The 22,102-nt window shown below is 39.5% G+C and overlaps 1 long non-coding RNA gene and 2 pseudogenes across 1 annotated transcript; 1 reads left to right on the top strand and 2 right to left on the bottom strand.

The window, feature by feature from the left end:
- Positions 1-1,959: 1,959 nt before the first annotated feature.
- On the bottom strand, positions 1,960-21,936 carry LOC149113365 (uncharacterized). Its single transcript, XR_016206780.1, has 7 exons — positions 21,843-21,936; positions 20,403-20,451; positions 20,044-20,168; positions 3,629-3,704; positions 3,185-3,268; positions 2,648-2,808; positions 1,960-2,059 (listed from the first exon to the last, which is right to left on the bottom strand). It is a non-coding gene; the product is annotated as an uncharacterized LOC149113365 (long non-coding RNA).
- Positions 10,998-13,889, top strand: LOC149113367 (uncharacterized; annotated as a pseudogene).
- Positions 14,450-19,506, bottom strand: LOC149113366 (uncharacterized; annotated as a pseudogene).
- Positions 21,937-22,102: the final 166 nt, after the last annotated feature.

Below are 22,102 nucleotides of genomic sequence, written 5' to 3'. Positions count from 1 at the left end.
CTAACGTGTTGAGCTTGGAAACTGTGTGCGAACGATCTAGGAGCTACACTGGTAGCAACGTCTTCGAAGTTTACAAAGGGAAGAGGGATGAAATTTATTTTAACGCCTTGTGCTTACGTTCTTCCCAAAGAAATGCACGAAGATTGTAACCCACGTGCAAATCGATTTTTCCACTCGCTAAAGGCCGGTGTTGTTCCGCGACGAACCCTCTTGATGCCGTCTCCGTCGCCGCCGTCGTTGTCAAAACGTCCCACATAGGTCGAGAAACGCTCATTTTAAGTGGTATTTTATAAACGACACGCGATAAGAAGACTGACCTTTGCACTGTATTGTATTAACAATTATATTAAGCGCGGCCTCCTTTTCATATGTTTTTTTTCAAGCGCAACTAAGAAACGTTTCCCTTGATGATATGTTACAGGATAAAAACAAGGAAATCCACGCGTTTCGTGGTATATTATGTTCCGTAAGGTTTACAAAACTGCCGTGCTTTTCCCACCTTTAGCTCTCCTAAAGTAGCGTCCACCGTTACTTTCAAAATCAGAAGGCCTAAGAGGCCGCATCTATCCGTGCAGTCGCTAATTTCAGATAGCCATTATACTTTCGGTGGACGCGTTAATCTCGGGTAGCCGTTACTTCAAGGTACCTAAAATACGTGAGTAATTGAAGGGGAAAAATATGGCAAACACTACCAAGGAGTAAGCAGAATGTCACTTAATTTTCTTCGTTTCATTAAATCTTCGGAATTCTTGTACAGTAAATCAATTAGCTTTTCCATGATTTTGATTGAAAGGTGCTTTAATTAATATATAGCTTGTCCAAATTTTAAACTTGAGTTGTAAGTTCGTGAGCATAATGGTAGCGCCGTTCAACACAGAGGCTAACAGAGGTTTGTTGTTTTTCTGTGAAACCGGCGTCTGTGATCGATTAGCGCGCATGAGTAATTGTATTTATGACAAAGACACTACCGGACTGAAGGAAGATAGAATGGTATTTGAGTACCAATTAGTGTCTCAAACAATCGCTTTTGATCGGAAACTGATACTATTTCTGGCCTTCAGAATACCTCCTGTTTTCCCCTGTGCTCTAACTGCAGATTATTGATACGAATGCCTAGATTGTCTTATAGCGACCCAAGATTGCACAATTTCAGAGAAATGTTCGTAACAAAGCGAATGAAAGCGTACTCTTAAGGAACGTTGTTGTTGTGGTTGTACTGACACTTTAAAGGTTTTGAATTGAGCTTTTCTGTGACTGCCTTATCAGACTTTGAAGATGTGAAAGTTCGTCGCAGTTATGAATACTACTTAAGCAGAAGAGAGATGAAAACTTGAAACAAACAAACAAACAAACAAACAAAAAAACAAACAACTGTCACCTGGGAGCTGGCCATTTCGCCGGTTCTAACAAACCCGTAAGTTGCCAGCTACCAATTGACTTGCTATTTAGTTGGGAGAGCACTGGACCGGTATCACAGACGGTCATGGGTTTGACGGTACCGTACAAGCCTAATTTGTTTTTTTAAGGTTTTACTAAAGTAGTGTTCATAACTGCGATGATCATTCACATCTTCTTTTCTTGATCCGCATCTCAAACATATGAATTTCATATATTCATACTAGTTTACAAGGCTAGTATTAGACTTAGTTTACAAAGAGTTTGAATAGCTTCGTATGGTTATATTTGCTCGCCATGTTACGAAGAGGTCTAATGCTCTGTTGTGCTTGGGCTGAGACGAATTTTTATGGACTCTTGTTCTTGTACTAAAAAGCATTTCTATTCACTCCTATGCTTCCGTCTAGGAAATGTTTTGTGGTCTCTTGGGTAAGGTAGGGAGTACTCTGTATATTGACTAATAGAAATCAGGTTTAGCTAGCACAATCCTCGTGGAATTGCGTCCTTAGTGTCCAGTGAGGAGGGTAAATGCGCGCGAACGAAATTGAACTCAACTGTCAACTAAGGGAAGTCAACCTGTCACATTTTATTGAACTTTTTAATGCTCTTATATCACGAATGCCAACAATTAGTTAACTGTATCCCCACGTGCTCTGATGGCGGTCTGAAAGATAAAAAAACGACATCAAGTTGGGTTTTAAAACTGTGTGATTAGAAACTATTTCTATGTAGTTTTATTAGTTTTAGTGAATTATAGAGTAAATGAACTGTGCTGTTTCATTGAGCTCAATAAAAATGGCCCTCAATGAATAAATTATCATCATCATCATCATCATCATCATCATCATCATCATCATTATCATCATCATCCAGGCAATCGATGGTAGACGTCGTTCATGTCTTTGGTGTTCACCGTGGACATTATTCGTTATTAATCTAATAATCGTTTGAAGCTGAGAGACGTGAAAAACGTGTGACCGTATTTCAGACGTCGTTCGGTTTACCTTCTAACGACTAACAATATTCTTTTAGCCAAACTTCTAAAAATGTTAAAAAATTCAGAAGGTGCTTAGCAATTCTGTTACTCCGTCTAGTAGGGGCAATCATATTTCCAGCAGGTATCTTTGAGAGTTTCCCCTGAATGCATCCAAAATTGAAAATGAAGAAAAACTTAAACATGTGCAACTGAGAGCAGCACGCCTCGGTTGGTGTAGGGAAAAAAAATTCACTGGGGTTATTGCCTCTTTCTTACCTTGATATGCTACGAACAGCAGCTCTTACATATTCCTTTAAGAGGAATAGCAGTTGAACAGTAACAGTTGTCGCAGGGATGCGGACGACCAGGAATGACCAATCTCTTCTCGTTGGTGACATCAGTCCGCAGGCCCTCGTCTCGTTTTTCCTCTCCGGGGTCTGTGCAACAATTACAAATCAGCATAACTGTAAGTAAGCTGTATCCGTAATCAGCAAATAATCTAGTCCGTACATTTTGTCAAAGGAGCCTTTGCTTTTTCTCGGCTGCTCGGCATTTGCATTTAAGGCAATTGCTAGAACCTCTACACTACTCTTCAGTCGTACCGTTGTATGAAAGATAATTGATATTTTCAAAGTTCAAAATAAAAACAATGTGTTCTTAAAATTGACAAGGGATGGTTTTAATAGCACTTGAGCTTTGGTGTATATACTCTTAAAACTTCCAGGTTGCATTCCTAACCATTTGCAGAACGTAATAAAAGTTCATTGCAACAGAGAGTTATGAATGTTTGAGACTTGGTTAAAATGTTCTTACCTTCGTGGACAGTACGGGAGTTCACAGCCGACACCAGGAAAATGGCCACGATAAAGAGAATCAAAGTTTTCATCGTAAGTTGAACTAAACAAAACGAAAAAAAAAAATTCTGAGTGGCGCGAGGGTGAAAACTGGATATAACTACATGTACGACGGATCAACTTGAAGTGGCAAGCTACCCGTAACTAAAATGAAATGTACGCAAAGCGACCCCGCGGCTTTATTCTTTAAGACGTTGAGAGCGTGTAAAAATTATATTGGGGTGTTATCAGTTTAACGACTAAAAGGTGGCAGTTTCTTCATGTTACTGTCTTCTGAGCGCCAAAAATGTGCGATGTGTTGTTGTGCTGCATCAAAGGAGACAACCACGAGGACATCCGATTGTGTCGTTGTTAAGAATCTTATAAACTATGAGATGAAATTGTAACTCGTAAAGTCTTTTACCTTCCTTCTTATAGTGGCTATGTAAATATCTTTGTGTCCCAAGAACAATTTTCTTCTCCTTTCTCAGTGGATCAAGCTGCAAGAATGAATAATTTGTCCTTTCTGTGACCTATTTCAATTGTTTGAATTGTCAAATTACAATATTTGCTCAGTTTTAGGTGGCCTCATAGCCGCCGTGTCGTTGGCGTTTCCATGGGAGAACTATACTTCGCCTTTCTTTAGGGCGTTAAGAACGTGCAAGAATTATGTAGAAGCGTTGTCATTTTTGCGAATAAACGGTGGCAGTTTCTTCGTTTTTCACGTCTTCTGAGCGATAGAAAAGTGCGATGTATTGTTGTGCTGCATCAAAGCAAGACAATCATAAAATTATAGCCCATAAATATTTTACCTTCCTTCGGGTAGTGGCTATGTAAATATCTTTGTGTCCCAAGAACAATTTTCAGAAACTTTCTCATTGGATCAAGCTTCAAGAATGAATGAATAATTTTTTCCTTTCCGTGATCTATTTCAATTGTATGAATTGTTATAATACAGTGTTCGCTTTTAGATGGCCTTATGGCCCCATGCTGTTGGCGTTTCCATGGGGAGAACCATACTTCGCTTTTAAGTCTGATGTAGCAATGAGTTTCAATTGCCTCCTCCACGGACAATGCAGTCCTCTGAAATAAATAATTTTATCATTCCCTGATCTAACATTTTTTTGCTTTTAATTCTGTTTGTGGACAGGCAAATTGGAACTGATGCAATTAAAGCCTCCGTTTAGATTTAATTAGAAATGCAATTTGCAAAAAAAGATCCCTTTCAACCGTCTATTAAGCCTCATACCGATCGAACTCTAAACGAGTGAAGAGCAAGCCTAAGATTTTTGACCTTTATGTGCTTGGTGCACTAAGAACTAAAACTATACTGAAGTTCAATTTCAGGTCAACTGGATGAAGTGATTGTCCACCATTGAAAATGTTTTTGGGTTACGGAAAGTAGTAAGTGACATCACTTTTTAACACAGCGGAGAAAACCCAACTGCTGATACGGTTAGCTACATTTACGGGCATTTCTTGCATGTATTCTGTATGACAAGGTTTGTAAAATACAGAACGAAGATCTAGGGCAAGAGAATTAGTCCATTTTCAACAATTAAGCGTTGAAGTTCCATTAAAAACTATCCGTCAGTTTGACTCCGAACCCATTACGAGCGCTTTAGGACCCATTAGAAGTTATTATGTGTTAACGCAAAGGTAAACAATTCACCCGAACCTTTTAGAAAATCCATTAGAAGTCATTGTATGTATTGTAAAACACAAGGGATAACGGATAGCAGCACGTGGGAAAAATAAAATTGAGGGAGAGACATGTTAACTTCTGTAAGTGGCTTAAGAGCCTAGAAGCGAAACGTGCTGCCCTGATTGAGGATGCTAAGTGACACTGTAACCTCTATTTGATGATGTGCACACACCATTTTAGCCGATTGTTTCTCTGTCATATTCGAACGTTTCATTCACGAAGGCTTTAACCGGTCAGAAAATCTAGCAAACGAAGGGTATCATTACACACTTACGGTTTTAAAATTTCTAACTTTTCAGTTTTTTATGCGAAATGACTAGCAGTGCTTTAAAAACGTGATTCTTAGCAAGTGACGATACGAAAACATGAATTAAACAGATAAGGTTAGCCTGGGAGCTTCTCATGGCTCTATAGCCTCGAAGGAAACTTGTAGTGAGAGAGTCTGTTTATCTGGTCGCCGGGGTTCCTTATAAAGAAAGACCTGCAAGGAAACGATTGACGATATGACTGCTACAAGGATCTACAAGACAAAAGAATCTAACGATTGTTGAGTTGGAAATAACAAGAAAGTACAACGTGGTTGCAATTCGCGCCAGAGCGGAGGAAACTATTAGACGAACTGTTCTGACTATTGAAGCGTGGATGATGGTATGCTTAATGGCCAGAAATCATTCTCCCCTGATTAAAACCGAGTTAAAAGCTGCTGCTAAATGCAAAGTGGATGTCACAATATTTGTGAAAATCTCCACCATGTAGAAGGAAAATAGTCATGGTTATGTGAAAGGGTTGTACAGCTAGCCCATCCATCAGACTAGTAAGCGCGAAACAAGCCAACAGAATGTTACGGTGCCTTTGGAGTCCTTGTTTGGTTTCCACGGCGATCATAACTAAGACGTTCAGCAAAATGATAAAAAGACAGGTGGCTAAGTTGAGAGCAGCTGCTGCGACAAGCAAGCCATAAAATGAATCGGCGAAGGAATATTGCATAGGAAACGTTTTCAGGAGAAAGCTATTACATTCATTTAGACTCCCGAGCGATGAATTCTGAGAGAAGTTTTTTCTTTAATCGGAGGAAGGAAGAGCAAAAAAAAAAAAAAACGAGTAGAGTGTTGCTGTTTTAAAAGAATTACCCACAAATAAACATAAAAAAATACGTTGCAAAAGCTAATGCACTAGTCAAAAAAAGACAGATTGCTACACAATTTGTATGGTTACATGAACAATTTGGCGGCACACAATTTTTTGTTTTTGCAATATATATATTTTTAATTTGTGACTCTTTTTAGCGATCAGTGACAGCGTCACAAAACAACTGGCTAAATTGAGAGCACTAAGCAACTTGTTACATGGCACGGTATCATAAAAAGACCAAACGAAAGAGCACTGCTTCTTGAAATGTGTGCAGTTAAATATCTTAAGGTACACTCAGGTCAAGAAATTTGACAACACGAAATGCAAGTGGGGTGCAAGTGGTGGACATGTGGTACCTCGTGCAAAAATCGCTATTTTTGCACGAGGCATTTCAGTTAAAAAAAAAATCGGGAAATTGAGTGTTAGAAACTACAAGTGAACAACCCTTGCGATTTTTATTGACTGGACGGCTGCTTTTGGGTCAACCCACCGAGATTTTTATTACTCCTCGAAGAACATATTAAGAGTCCCTGTCCATGAATATGGGAAATAACTCGGCAAGGGTCGAAAATTCGATTTCGCTCATATTTTTATGATAGATAGGCTAGGGCATGACAAAAACTACTGGATAATTTTTTTGGCAAAATATCCTTTTTATTCAAAGCAGTATGCAAATTATCAAATTCCGTTAAAATCGTCATTTGACGCACCATTTTATTAAACAAGTTTGAGAGCCTCGCATGCATTTTTCCGTCTTTAAAACACTCAAATATTTTTGTGCAATGTTTAAATGTGTACTGGGTTGATTTTAGGGAATGTTGCGGGGGTTTTTTTGGTGCAAAATGATTAAATTTCGAAGACATGTATTTCATTCACTTAAAAGTACTTCGTAAAAATAATTGATTTTCACCATGTACGAAACCTTCAAATAGATTAAATTAATTAAGCTTCTGGTGGTTGAATCGCAGAAGGATGGTCTACAGATTCCTGTAAAAAGTTCTTTGGGCAAATGATTGTGAGCGACGCGAGTGCTTTTCAAAGTGCGCTAAAAATGCAAATATTTGACCATCCGTTGTCAAATTTCAATTTACGGGTTAGACTTATATTTTAGCATGCGCCACATGACTTGACCTATATTAAGTTGAAATAGACACAGAGCTGATAATTTCGAAATGTTCTAACCTTATTTGCTGTAAAAGGCATGTCCAAAGCCAATTTGACGTGTTTCTCTCACTATTCGTCGCACATAAAGCAGAATACACAAGGTCTAATGTACATCGCCAACTGTCACCTTATATAATGGTCGAATACCAGGAATCCGTGACCCTCTTTCGATACATATGATCACCACTGCATCTAAGTCAAAAACGGCTAAGTGATTTGTAGACAGTTGCTTGCTTTGCACTACACCAAAACATTACATTTGATCATCGTTTGATCTACTGCTGCTTGAATCCTTGCTTGCAGCGGTTCCTTGTTCGTCACACAATGCTGTCATCCCATTTTAGGGGGTAGGGGTAGGACAATTTCTATCCTAATACGTAAGGTTCCGTAAGGCTTAAAACCACACGGAGCACACAATTCTGTTGAGTAGGAAGAGATTAAATTAAGAATTAAATGAAAAGTATGAATAGTTTTCCATTGCCCCTGTTGTCATCTTTTACTCGACCACCAGTACCTACATGCCTGGCGTAATACTGTAACGCCAAACTCGTACCTAGGTCTTTTCGCGCTGTGCAATTACTTTTGATTTACATATAATACAGTGGGCTACTCTTGGGTATACAATATACACATAACTTCACAACTGCTTAAGTTGTGTGTATAGCTGCGATGATCAATCATGTCTTCCCGAGAGTCAGTACCTCTAAGGAGAGGGAAAATCTTCTAAGCCACGCCCACAAAACAGGGTCTTTCCTACGAGCACTCCCGTCTTTTTCACGGGAGACCCCCCGAGAGTGCTGAACCTTCTGCACCGCCCTAATCCAAGTTTTGTGCGATGGTTAGGACATATCTTAACATGGTGCGCAAACTTTCGCGTTTGGTGAACTTCGCCGCTCGGCATAAAATCAGCTCGACTCGGTTTAGTAAACTTATTATTGTACATATTTTTATTGCACGAAAGTACGGAACCATTTCAGTTTTAAGCTTTCGATCTTTATTGTTGTAGCCACAAACTCCACCAATACAGCTTGTAAAAGAAGAACAGTCCTCTATTTTCTGTTACAAACATACCATACCAATGCCTAGGCAGTATTAAAGCAAACAAAATATGCCAAATAAAATGGCATGGCTAGGGTTTGTTTACTCAGGTGATTACTAATTAAATTTAGTCTGTTTTTCTCATGAATTAGACACATTGTGATTTCCTACTTTTATCTCAGTTAGTTCTTGCTTCATTGATCTATAATTTGTTTATGGTCAGTTTTGTAGTGAGTACAGGCACTAGCTTAATCAGCTGTTGTCTGAAACATCAGAAAGTTATACAAACGTGATTTGGACCGAGGCCACCTACACTATAGAATACGATTATATAAATATACACATATTATTATATATATGAACAGACAAACAATAAATGAATTGTTTCATTTATCCTGAGAGTGCCCTATGCAAAATAGATCAAAATGTGCAGCATATGCCGTGACAGCATTGCGTGACGAACAAATACCGCCTGTAACATTGTGCTATGACACGATTACCAGCAATGGTCAGCAAGCGATAAAACGAAATATTTTGGTGCAGGATGGCGCAGTGCAAAGGAAGCAACTATATGCAAATGACTTAACCGTTTTTGACTTAGATGCAGTGGTGATCATATGCGCCGAAAGAGGGTCACAGATTCCTGGTAGTCGACCAATAATAGGTTGACAGTAGGCAATGTCCCGGGGGGGGGGGCACTGCCATATATGGGCTATATAGGTATGTGCCGCTGTGAAGGTTATGGTTTTGAAGCAGTTTACTCTAGGATGGGGTATATAAATCAGAGCGTTTGGGTCTAGAATAGGGTATCATTTTTCACAAAACTGACTAGTTGGTTGGAGATTTTATCTAGACGAAGGAAACGAGGAATTGCCACTCAAAAATATAAAAAAATCAAATCAGCAAGTTTAAATTTACGCAAATCAGCCTCAACAGTGTCGATAGATAGGGGGATTTGGGGATTTTACTCTAGTATAGGGTAGCAAAATTTAGGTGAACTAGCTCTGGTATAGGCTAAGAGTTCCAGGGTGCCAGCGGCACATCCCCACTCAGAAATTCCCAAAGTACCTCCCCCGGGGGCGATGTACATCGGACGTTGTGTAAACAAAACCAAACTTCTGCTTTATATGCGACGAATAGTGAGAGAAACACGTCAAATCGCCGTTTGGACTTGTCTTTTACAGCAAATAAGGTTAGAACATTTCGAAATTATCAGCTCTGTGTCTATTTCAACTTAATATAGGTCAAGTCATGTGGCGCATGCTAAAATATATGTCTAACCCGTAAATTGAAATTTGACGACGGATGGTCAAATATTTGCATTTTTAGCGTACTTTGAAAAGTTCTAGTGTCGCTCACAATCATTTGCCCAAAGAACGTTTTACAGGAATCTGTAGACCATCCTTCTGCAATTCAACCACCAGAAGCTTAATCCATTTGAAGGGTTCGCGCATGGTGAAAGTTAATTATATTCACGAAGTACTTTTAAGTGAATGAAATACATGTCTTTAGCCTCGAAATTCAATTATTTTGCTCCCAAAAAGACAACGCAACATTCCCTAAAATCAACCCAGTACACATTTAAACATTGCACAAAAATATTTGAGTGTCTTAAAGACGGAAGAATGATGTGGTTTTGCATGCGAGGGTCTCAGACCTGTTTAGTAAAATGGTGCGTTAAATGACGATTTTAACGGAATTTGGTGATTTGCATATTCCTCTGAAATAAAAGGATATTTTGCCAAAAAAACTATCCAGTAGTTTTTGTCATGCCCTAGCCTATCTATCATAACAATATGGGCGAAATCGAATTTTCGATCCTTGCCGCGAAATTAAGAATTTGTCTGATTTTTACAGGCAGGCATTCTTAAATCGTTGTAAAAGAATTTAAGTCTGTCCTACAGCGAAGCTGTACTGTGAAATAGTTTACCCCTGGATATTCGTCAGTCACCCACTCTTGATAAATTGAAATCTAAGTTGAAGAATTACGATTTTGATGGCAGTCTTATGCAAGTTTTATTTCGCTTTTAAACACGGCTTCGTTGTAAAGCAGGTTTTTTTATCATTTCTTTTATTGTAGTAGTTATTAGTGATTTATCAGTTAGGCAATTAGACTAATTTAATTCAATATTGCTAAGTCCTGAATTAAATACTGTGTCTAAATAAAGATTTTGCCTCTACATATTGCACATTTACTTGTATAGTGGTGCAGGCATCTGGAACAGTCTACCCTCAGCTGCTAAGCAAGCAACATCTCAGACTAATTTCCGACGATTGTTAATTAATTCCGACAAGGCATTCATGTAAAGCAGACTTTAATTTAGTATACTTTTCTTTAATAGTTAGCAATATTTTTAAATTATACATAGTCGTAGCTTGTAGCTTTTATATTAAATTGTTAATGCCTGATGTATTTACCGTGTTTTTAAATGAAGAAGAAGATGATGATGATGATGAAGAATCTTATGCTATCACCTTCCTTGACCTGACACGCTTAAACTTAATCCTCGCTGAGCAACTGTCTATCGACACAATGTAGCTGTCACCGGTAGTATCAAAAGGTCCAAAGGGGCAATCATTTTCACACCTAAAATAATAACTAGCCGCTAAGTCAGCCTCTATCAAGCAAAATAATGATTGGAATTTACACGCGTAAAATTCATTTGAATAGCTCTGAAAACCCTTATTGACTTCAAATACAGACAAAACAATTCAATTCCAGCTAATTAAATTATGATTATCAAAAATCGTTGCCGCTAGAGCAGTTCTTCTGTCCCTTTTAATAGACCATTTCAAGGTTACCAACGCCATTTTGCCGGGGGTGCAAAACTACTGGGGCGAGCGCGCGGCCAAGCCTGAAATTGCAAACGGCGTAGAGGAATAGCTGAAGTGCTTCGCTATTCTTTCCGCGGAAAAAAAGACCACAGTATCTCTTGATATGAGAAATATCTTGCCGAAACTTTGATTTTTAATTTGCACCACTTCAGCTCTGGTGTAATTGGCGAAATATTCTTTTTAGATGCCTCGACAAGCAGAAGAAGTTCTGCAATATGATGACTTCCTCGGCTGGACTGTGTCGTCGCTCAAGGATTTTCTCTCCCTCAGAGGACTGAAGCAAACTGGCCGTAAGTCTGAGCTTGTTGCTAGAGCATTTGGAGCTTATGAACTTAATGCACCCATAAAGTTCACTCAAGAACAAGTCTGCCGTCAGATCAAAGAAGAATATACACGAAGGTTGAAGTCAAATGAAATAAAGAGCGACCCCAATAACATACCGCCTGACGCCTGGATTGATGACGTAAAACAGTGGCCAGAAATAGATGACGGTAAACTGTTCAGCTACATTTTGCGAACAAAAGCTGTTGATGTGGAATACATCGGAAAGTACAAGGATCAGAAAGCCTACTCATATTGGATGAGTGGTTTTGTTGACACTGTGTTGTTTACAACATGCCCTGTAGACAGCATGCAAACAAATGTTTCTTAAGGGGTGTGTTTCTCCCTCCCAAAAGCTTCGTGATGACCCACACAAAGTATGGATTTGTTTGGAGGGCACGAAAAGCGACTGCAGAATTGTCACTTCGTGGTGTACATGCACTGCTGGTACTGCAGAAGTCTGCAATCATGTTATTGCTTTGATGTACGAAGTGAACTTTGCTTATAAGAAAGCATACATCTCCCCAGCTTGCACAAGTGTTCCGCAGGGATGGAACAGAGGAACAAAGAAAGATGTGCAGCCAAGCCAGATCAAGAACCTTATCTTTCGCAAAGACAAGAAAACTCACGAGAACAGTGCGAGAGATCAAGAGGCGAGTTTAAAGTTAAAGAACCAGTTTGACCCAAGGAAACCTCAAGACAGACAGTTGACCAATGAAAGAGTGTCAGCCTTGGTCACTAGCGTTATGAAAAATATTCCATCAGCATGTGTCCTCTATTCCATAGAGCACACAAAAGATGACGGTCTTCCCGAACCTCTCCCTCAGAAAGCCCTAACCTTTATGGCATCTGAGGAAATGAAAGGCAAGCCACTAGAGCAGACAGCTCCACTATTTCTCAAAGACTGCCAAATGACAAAAGACCAAGTTGCAAGAGTGGAAGTTGAAACCCGTGGCCAGAGCACAAATGAACTGTGGTATCAGCAGAGGATTGGAAGAGTAACAGCTTCCAATTTCCACACATTCCACACAAAGGCACAAACCATTCTCAACCGGAAAGGCCAAAGTGACAAGAAACCGGTTTGCAGTTCACTTGTGTCAAGCCTGTTGAACAAAAATGATGATGTCTCTCACCTGCCTCAGATCAACTGGGAAAATGCCCACGAGAAGGATGCAATCAAATCCTTTATGTCTGATGTTGCTTCACAACATGATGGTGGACTGCAGGGCTTTAAACAGTGTGGATTGTTTATACAGCCTGACTACCCCTACCTCGCTGCTTCACCAGATGGCTTGTTTTACTGCAGATGCCATGGCCTTTCAATAATTGAAGCAAAGTGCCCTTACTCAGTGAGAAATGACAACCTTCATGTCAAGGAAACATATGACCGTGTTGACTTCCTTGAAGACTTTAATGGTAAACCTCGCCTGAAACGCACCCACAAATATTATACCCAAATGCAGGCTCAGATGTGGGTTGTTGGTGCCAGTCATGGTTATTTCATTGTTTGGACACAGGGTGGCCCTCTTTTCTATGAACGAGTGGAACTTGACATTGAATTTTGTCTGAATGTTGTCAGCAATATTACACTGTTTTACAAGTCATTTGTATTGCCATGTCTGCTGGGGTACAGGGACATTTTTGAGTGCCCGAAGTGCAGTAAAGTAATTTTGGAGGAGGATGAAATCAGTGATTCTGCAAAGGAGAACAGCATCTTCTGTGACAGCTGCAGCACATGGTGGCACTTGCCATGTGCTGACCTCACCATGAGTGCTGCAAATGCATTGGATTCTTGGGTGTGCCAGTGCTGTCTGACAGATGCAGCAATGACAATGACATCAATGACACTGACACTGAAGATGAACTTAAATTTAATTTTGCTCAGGAATCAGAGCAAGGTGCTGCATCTGATGCCATGAATTATGTTTGCCCTGTGTGTTCAATGAAGAACATCCCTGTTAATGGAGAGCATGTATGTACAATCTGCAAACAAGCTGTCCACGCTTGGTGTAGCAACCATGAAAATATTACAAGCTCTGTAGATCTCATTTGTGATTATTGCAGTGAAGATTAACCATAAAAGGCTTAACATTGTTTAACATTGACTTACAAATTCTCCTAACTGATCTGTCCAGCTTTTTTGTAATAGGAGCATTTGTTTAAGTTACAATGAAAAAACTCTAATTTCTCTGATGAATTTTTTTTGTCTAAATTTTGATAATTGTAAAAATAGTTGGTGTTTATGTATATAAGGGATGAAAAAATGAAACAGATTGTTCGGATAAAAGCTTTGCATAATTATGCAAAAGCATAAAATTTAAAATGCAAGAAAAGTTAATAGGCCACTAGTTGGTCAATAATGCACTTTTTGTACCAAATTGCCCCACATTACTTGATCTGACTTTGTTGAGAAAATAAGAATTCAGAGTTAGCTGAGTTTTTTCTTAATTTTGTTGAGTTTAATAAGTTTATTTATTAAGGTGGGGGTAAACATGAATTTGACTGAAATTTTAAGAGGTTTAAAGATGGGATAGAAGAAAGAAAATATTTTTTGGAACACCACCAGACAGTTGACCCCCATGCAAGAGCACCCCAGGTTGTCAGGATTGTTTGGGTGTCCATCTACTAATTTTTAATTTTCAAATTCTAATTTAAAAATCACATTAAATCTTTAATATTTCTTATTTCTCCAAATTTTACTAATCCTTTGAGGAAAACTATCTCTTCCCAAACATCCCCCAAAATCACCCAAAAATGTACAAAACACCGCTAAGCATAGCTTTGTGAGATGAGCTGAGGGTTTTGGGAATTATTGAAACGGGAGAAAAGTGGTGGAAAAACGGGCTTCAGGTGTGCCCCCGCCTTAATGCATGGCTACTAAATCTTTTAATGGTTGAAATGTTCTCCATGTGATCAAATCTATACACATTTCCTGAAAAAATAAATTACATATAGTTACCTTCCAAAGTAGCTTGGGTACTAGGCTGTGCCCTGTTATGAGCCCTGTTAGTACGGGGGGGGGGGGGGGGTGGGTGGGGGGGATTGCGGCGGTGCCATCATGCCTGCCTAACCCTGTTTATCCACACACATACAAATAATATTATTAGACACAGAGAGGTGGGAGCAAATTACATAATGTGCAGCAGACGCGAACAATGTCATCAGCCAGGGGAAGCAGAGTGATAGGCAATTCATTCTTTAAGAGAAGAAAAACTTTAAGCCGTCCGATGGCTTGCTCCACATAGATCCGGACATTTGCGATGTTCGATGTTTCTTTAACATCTCTTGGTAACAGCTGCATAGATGATGCACAGCTAGGTGGTATGCATAGTGTTGCCATGTGCATCATCAAGTCTTCTCTGATCTTAAACCCTCTGTCTGCCATGACTTCATCATACGGTTCAATCATGTTCAAAAATCCACTGTTTCTCACCACAAAAATATCAGATGCCCTTCCTCCATAACATGGTGAAACATATGAAATAGCTCCATTTGGAGTAATTGCAACAAGCACTTTGAATGTGTAGTGATGCTTATATTCACTTTATAGGGTTGCTGCCAAATCAAGTCCATTAGGGGTTTCTGTGAAGCACTCGAAGCAGTCAATAATACATCTTACCTTGGGGTACAGCTTCCTAAAACATAACGGGAGAGTTTTCTTGACCTGTTGACGACTAGGCCACACGATTAACACTGACAGTTCCTTAGACATGACCTTAACCCATGTAATGAAAATACTGCTGACAGTGGTAGCTGACACATGGAACCTAAATCCCAAATCAGTAGTCAAAAGAGCTAGTCTTAGTTTCATTAAAGTCAGTAGAAATTCTTGCTGCAGTCTGAGCTTTCTTTCAGGTCCTGGTCGTCCTTTAGTAAAACCATTTGCCAACTCAAAAGGAGAAGGAGGCTGAGGTGTCTCTTTAGTTGTCTGTTTTTCTCCCCTCCAATACTGCATTGACCGAGCCTTTTCACATAAATAATCGAATAAGAACTTAAATGTTTCCGTAGACGGAAAACCTGTGTAAACCTTCAATTCCAATTCTCTGGTTAGCTGTTCAAACTGCATAGGAACTGAAACAGAGTAGTCCACCTCAATTTCCAAATCTTCATTATCGTCACTTGAGCTCTCATCATCATCTTTGGAGCTGCTGCTGAAAGGCAAGTACCTTGAAGCACCAGCTTCTTGTAACTTGTTTGCTTTTCTTTTCTTAGGCGACCTCTTTTGTAGATAATCGGAAACAGTCATAAAAAGCGATGGAAAGTCAGTTTCAGGGTTTCCGGGGGTTCTCCTCCCCAAAGGAAAATGATCTGAAAAGACAAAAGTCCCACTGGCGCCAGGCGGTGGGTTGAAAACATCTCCTCGTGTCTTCGTTACTTGCTTGCGCCATTTTTCGGCAAGTTTAGGGTCAACTGGCCACTTGTGATAAGTCAATTTCTGCACATGTGATCTAACATAAGCGAGTTCTGGATATCTTTTATCATTATCACAAGATCCCACTGCACAACGAGCGTGGCTTGGCATAACAACAGATTAGTCGGCCGTGTCGTCATTAGCATTTTCAGGCTTGGTCGCGCGCTCGCCCCAATAGTTCTGCACCCCCGGCAAAATGGCGTCGGTAACCTTGAAATGGTCTATTGGAGGAGAAGAAAAAAGACTGCTAATTGTATCCTTCGCTTTTGGATAGAGCTTTCTTGATCTTTATTTTTTTGTTTTACGTGATTATTTGGCTGCGATTGTCATGTTGATTAATGATATTTTCGAACGGAGGACTTCTGCAAGAGAAAGGTTAATTCATAATGTACTTTGACGTTCTTTCGTGCTCAATGCCTCGGCGGCTAGTGGCTGATCGATTCAGATCGATAGACCAGCGAACTAATGAGTAGCTGATGTCCACTACAAGATCACCTTATTAAAACACAAGCTTTCGACTGCCTTTGAAATTACAGACTTCAATGGTCAAATGATAAAGAGGCGATAAAAGTCTAAAATATAGTGTGATAAAAGGAATAAAATAGTATACGGAAAATGAACTTTTAAAAAACGTTAGGTAAAAAGAATACTGTATTGTCTTAGGAGTGGACAAAAGACCCTTGCATTGGGGGTCGTCACGGTACGTGGTGTGCCAAGATTCATAACACTTTCTAATGCGAAAATTACCTTTAGAATTCCGTAGATAGAATTCCGAAAGTAACGGCTCTCCCGAAAATAACGGCTCCCCAAAAGTAGCTTTATTTTTTTTACCTTCCTATTGAACCCCGAAAGTAACGGTTTCCCCGAAAGTATCTGCCCAACCGAAAGTAGCGGCCCTTTGAAGAAGTCACTAAAAGAGAAAGTCTCTGTTTTCTAGCCTGCGTACCTTGGCAGTTTTTAAGCAATTTGAGCGCGTAAGGAAAGCGGCGAAGCCCACCGAAGCAACCATAACGAGCGCCAAAGCCTGGGAGACAGACGATTGAGAAACCCAAACGTAACGGGGGCCGTTACTTTCTGAATTCTACGGTAGCGTTTAAGTTCAAGGACATGGTCATGAGATTTACAATCCTGAAATCTTTGGCCACTGTTTTGACGATGTTTTTGTCTTGTTATGTGTGAAGCGAACGACGAAGGAGTGGTTTCTCTAATATTTGATCATAACAGTTTGATAGTGCAGTAAACTACAATTTGCCCTCCGAAAAAAAATATGCAAATTAGGCTAAGAAGGAGAAATTCTCCTCCATGGCTTATCCTTAACTGACAGAGAACACCGTATTTAACACGTTTACTACGCTCTTGGCGTCCCCTAGGAATTTCCAGTAATTACTTTTTTCGCACTTATCGGCGGTCAAATGCATGCCGAAAGAAACACGAACCAATTTAATTAAGTATCTCATGACATGAAAACAAATGGTTTCCAGACATCAACACGCGTGGCTGTAGCTGTATGTTGCGAGGAGAAATTTGGTCACGTTTGTCTTCGCAGCGTTGGTGTCACTGGATAAAACTCTCATAAACCACGTATTATTTACTCTCTAAAAACACTTTTAATAATTAGTTAATGCCGCTGTTCCTCGGAGACATATACAACTAGTGGTATTAAAAGCATGTCGCTCTCTGATAAAAAAGAATATATATCTTTACAAGTCGAATTCTAAATAACCGGAAACAGTACTTTCATTGCTCATCGAAAAAACTTAATAGTAACGTGATGATTCTCTATTCGCAACACTAAACTGAAAGCACAGTTTTTGAAGAGAAACACAGATAATCCGTAAATATCACTATTCCAGCGGTAACATTTTCAATGAGGTTCTTCATCTAAAAAGGAAAACGTGAACTAACGAGGGCACTATAAGACATATTTACAAAATTACTTCATACTGGCCTGTTTAACTATTTGAGAACGACTGAGTTTCTTTACTTCAATTGACAAATCTTTAAAGGACGCTAAGCAGTTCCTTTAACGAGGGACGCTGTTCAGGATCATCGTTTAAAGCCGATTTGGCCATCTTAATTGATCGAGCAGTTGCTGTGGGTAGCAAATCCAGTACAGCAAGGGCGATTCTTCCAAATGAAAATGTGTCTGATTTATAGCTTTGCATCCCAGTTCCACACACGATTTCGGGCGCAATATGAGGGTAGCGCTTCTGGAACTCCTCTCTTTTGGAAATTGTTACAGCCACCGCAGGCTTTGTATCAGACGCAAAGCGTGCTTTGCCAAAATCTATAATTACCGGGTTTACTGACCCGTTCTCTCGTTCCTCGAGCAGGACGTTGTTCGCTTTCAAATCGTTGTGCAGGATACCGCACGAATGTATGTGCATGAGCGCTTCGATGATTTTTGTTAACACACCGAGCCAACCAGGTTTGTCCAGATAATTTTTTTTTCTAGTGGCACTGGACAAGGTCAGGCTTCTATGTTTTCGGCCATGAAACTTTGTAATAAGCCGAAGCGGCTCGCTCTTAGTTATCACACCAAATAGCAAAGGAACGCCACTGTGATCTCCGAGGTAGCTGATCATTCTCGCTTCCTGGCGTACTTCTTTTTTGAGGTCGTTAGTGCTCCACTTTTTCACAGACTTGAACTCTTTTACAGCCACAAGCAGATCTCGGTAATAAGCGAGATAACAGTTTCCAAATGTTCCTGATCCAAGAAATTTTTCTGTCCGCACGACTAACGAGGGATTGATCTCTTTAACGTGGTGTTGGACGTCGACTCGTCTTCGCGGCGGGTTAGCAGGTTCGCCACGTTTCTGCTCCGCTACTTCTCGCACAGACGTTACTACTCGATCTTCTTTTCTACCAATAGTTCCTGAGTTACCGGCGATGGCTGCCGCTGTTTTCATGGTTTTTTCTTCAACCTTCTGCTCCGCTACTTCTCGCACAGACCTAACCACTTGTTCTTCCTTTTTGCCAATAGTTGCCGAGTTGCCGGCGATGGCTGCCGCTGCTTTCAAAGCTTTTTCTTGAGCCTTCTTTTGTCTCCACCTTTTCTTTGCTTCTTTCCGAATTTTCTTCAACTTTTCTGGATCTTTGATCGTTTTCCGTTTGTTTCGAGCCATTAAGGATGAATACGCTAAAAATTTACGAAGCAATAAGTGGAAAAACCGGTTATTTGCAAGATGAAAAACTATTCACAGCTATCGTTGAAAAATTGATTTCACGGGCGATCTTTCCAAAGTGAGAGACGGAAAGCGTTTGGCAAGCACGTGTAATGGATATTAAATGTATACGATTGGTGGAGCAAAAAGAACTCAGGAAGCAGCTATATTTGCCGGAAAACCATCCCCTATTTCACACACTCTTCAGCTATTCACCGATTGATCATTGTTGAAAGAGCTTTGTTCCATCACAGCAAGCCTATGTGTAAATAAGTTAATGAAAAGCATGATGAAAAGCTATTACAAGGTTTTTAAGTCGCAGAGATTCTCACCATTCTTGCAAGCATGGCTGTTTCTGTGGCTGTTTTTAAAACGCGCTACGATTTGTCCGTCCGAATTTAATACCACTACTGCGACACAGAGAGGCAAAACATCATATTGATGCGCATTCGGTGACATTTCTGCCGTTTTACAATGGTCAGGAGGTCATACGGCTACCTTCAAGGATTAGAAGAGGGTGAAGGTCTTCAAGCTACAAACGGGGGATAAGTGGCATTGTGGACAGTATTAATTCCTGTCTACCGGTACATCCAAAGGCCGCCGGTAAGTATGCTTGCATTTACTTCCCCTCTGTTTCTCCAATCTTTACAACGGAATCGCAAAATTTCTGTGGCAATGGAGTGACTACGTTTTACTATCATTATCTTACTTCTCTTGACTGAGAAACTTCCAAACTAGCGAATAGGATTGAAGCGGTAAATTGTTTTGTTCTCAAGAACCAATGATGTTACCAGAGAAAATGATGAATATAGCGTTGTACAATATCTATATTTGTTTAAGGGAAATGGAGTCGCGCTGAAAGGTACTATGTACTGGAAGAGTACGTCCAAATTTTGTTAGCTAACATGCCAAATGCATTTATAACAGCGGCAGAGAAAAGAGGCACCTACGTCCCCCCGTTTGGAGGGAAAAGTTCAATGTGTTCCAATACAGAGACCACGACCTGAATGATACTGTAACCTGCCCTCGGTCAACAAAGTGCCATTCCTTTAAACCTTAAGAAGACTTACCTGCGAAACAAGGAGGTAGAGGAAAGACACGAACCGCAGAATGCTAGAGAAGCACTAGAGGCAGCCAAAGAGAGAGCAAGACGTGGAACGGCCAACTTTTCGTCCAGTTCAAATGGTTGTCGGACCTGGTGAAGGAAGAGCAACCAGAGAGTTTGGGGTCATCTGGTGGCATGAACTGTTTTCGAGCAATAACCACGGAAAGTTGACACTCAGATTTTATATTTCAAGTGCAAGTTTGATTGAAAATACCTATCCAGAAAGGAGCAGTCTCCTTCTACCGGATTCCACACAATTTAAGATTAAGGGAACATTTGTCTGTCAAAAATAAAACTTTAAGTATATACCAACAGCTCTCATACCTCATAAGTACTCTTGCTAACAACAGCCAACTTTGCATTGCTTTGCGACCTAAAAGAGTTGCCACATTATTAAAATGACTGAAATGGACACAAAATGTTAAATTATAAAACTAAAGAGTGCTGCATGTAACAGGTTCTGACCAGGAGAGACAGAACTGAGGAAAGAAAATAAAATAATAGTAATAATAAAAAAATAAAAGTTCTGTTCTTCAGATAACAACAGCCCCAAAACCAGGACTGACTACCCAAGAGAGACAGAACTGGGGAAAGAAAATAAAATAATAAAATAAAATAAAAGTTCTGTTCTTCAGATAACAACAGCCCCAAAACCAGGACTGACTACCCAAGAGAGACAGAACTGGGGAAAGAAAATAAAATAATAAAATAAAATAAAAGTTCTGTTCTTCAGATAACAACAGCCCCAAAACCAGGACTGACTACCCAAGAGAGACAGAACTGGATAAAAAAATAAATAAATAATAAAATAAAATAAAAGTTCTGTTCTTCAGATAACAACAGCCCAAAAACCAGGACTGACTACCCAAGAGAGACAGAACTGGGTAAAAAAAAAATAAAATAAAATAAAGAAAAGTTCTGTTCTTCAGATAACAACAGCCCCAAAACCAGGACTGACTACCCAAGAGAGACAGAACTGGGGAAAGAAAATAAAATAATAAAATAAAATAAAAGTTCTGTTCTTCAGATAACAACAGCCCCAAAACCAGGACTGACTACCCAAGAGAGACAGAACTGGGGAAAGAAAATAAAATAATAAAATAAAATAAAAGTTCTGTTCTTCAGATAACAACAGCCCCAAAACCAGGACTGACTACCCAAGAGAGACAGAACTGGATAAAAAAATAAATAAATAATAAAATAAAATAAAAGTTCTGTTCTTCAGATAACAACAGCCCAAAAACCAGGACTGACTACCCAAGAGAGACAGAACTGGGTAAAAAAAAATAAAATAAAATAAAGAAAAGTTCTGTTCTTCAGATAACAACAGCCCAAAAACCAGGACTGACTACCCAAGAGAGACAGAACTGGGTAAAAAAAATAAAATAAAATAAAGAAAAGTTCTGTTATTCAGATAAAAACAGCCCATGCAAATGGGACTGACTACCCAAGAGAGACAGAACTGGGTAAAAAAAATAAAATAAAATAAAGAAAAGTTCTGTTCTTCAGATAACAACAGCCCATGCAAATGGGACTGACTACCCAAGAGAGACAGAACTGGGTTAAAAGAAATGATGATGATGATGATGATGATGATGATGATGATAGTGATGATGACGATGATGCCCTTAAATAACAACAGCCCAAGTATAACAAACTGCTCGATAGAAACAATACAGAGTAAGAAATCACAATATTGTTATAAATTAAACAAACAGAACATTAAATGTTTGTGAAAGGGAAAGCAGAAAAAAACTATCATACCTCCTTCTGTTTGGGTCTATTATGCCAGGTATTCCAGGCTTCAATTCTGACATCTCTTATAAAAAGGCCTTGGTATCCTCTTATCAGGTTAATGGTTTGAAGTGATTGTCGGATGTTATAAATAGGTCCACTTCAGACCAGGGCATATAGAATTCCAACTGATTAAAATCTGTCTGAAATTTACTCAAAGGCATTTAAGAAAGGATGGTCCGTTTTAGTCTGGCCTCTACCTTTCAATTGCTTTAGTATATCAAGAAACT

This window comes from Orbicella faveolata, unplaced genomic scaffold (assembly GCF_042242905.1).
Source record: "Orbicella faveolata isolate gen_17 unplaced genomic scaffold, um_ofav_v1 contig_15, whole genome shotgun sequence".
NCBI lineage: Eukaryota > Metazoa > Cnidaria > Anthozoa > Scleractinia > Merulinidae > Orbicella > Orbicella faveolata.
Note: the sequence above shows the minus strand (reverse complement) of the source record. Positions and strands in the feature narration are given on the sequence as shown.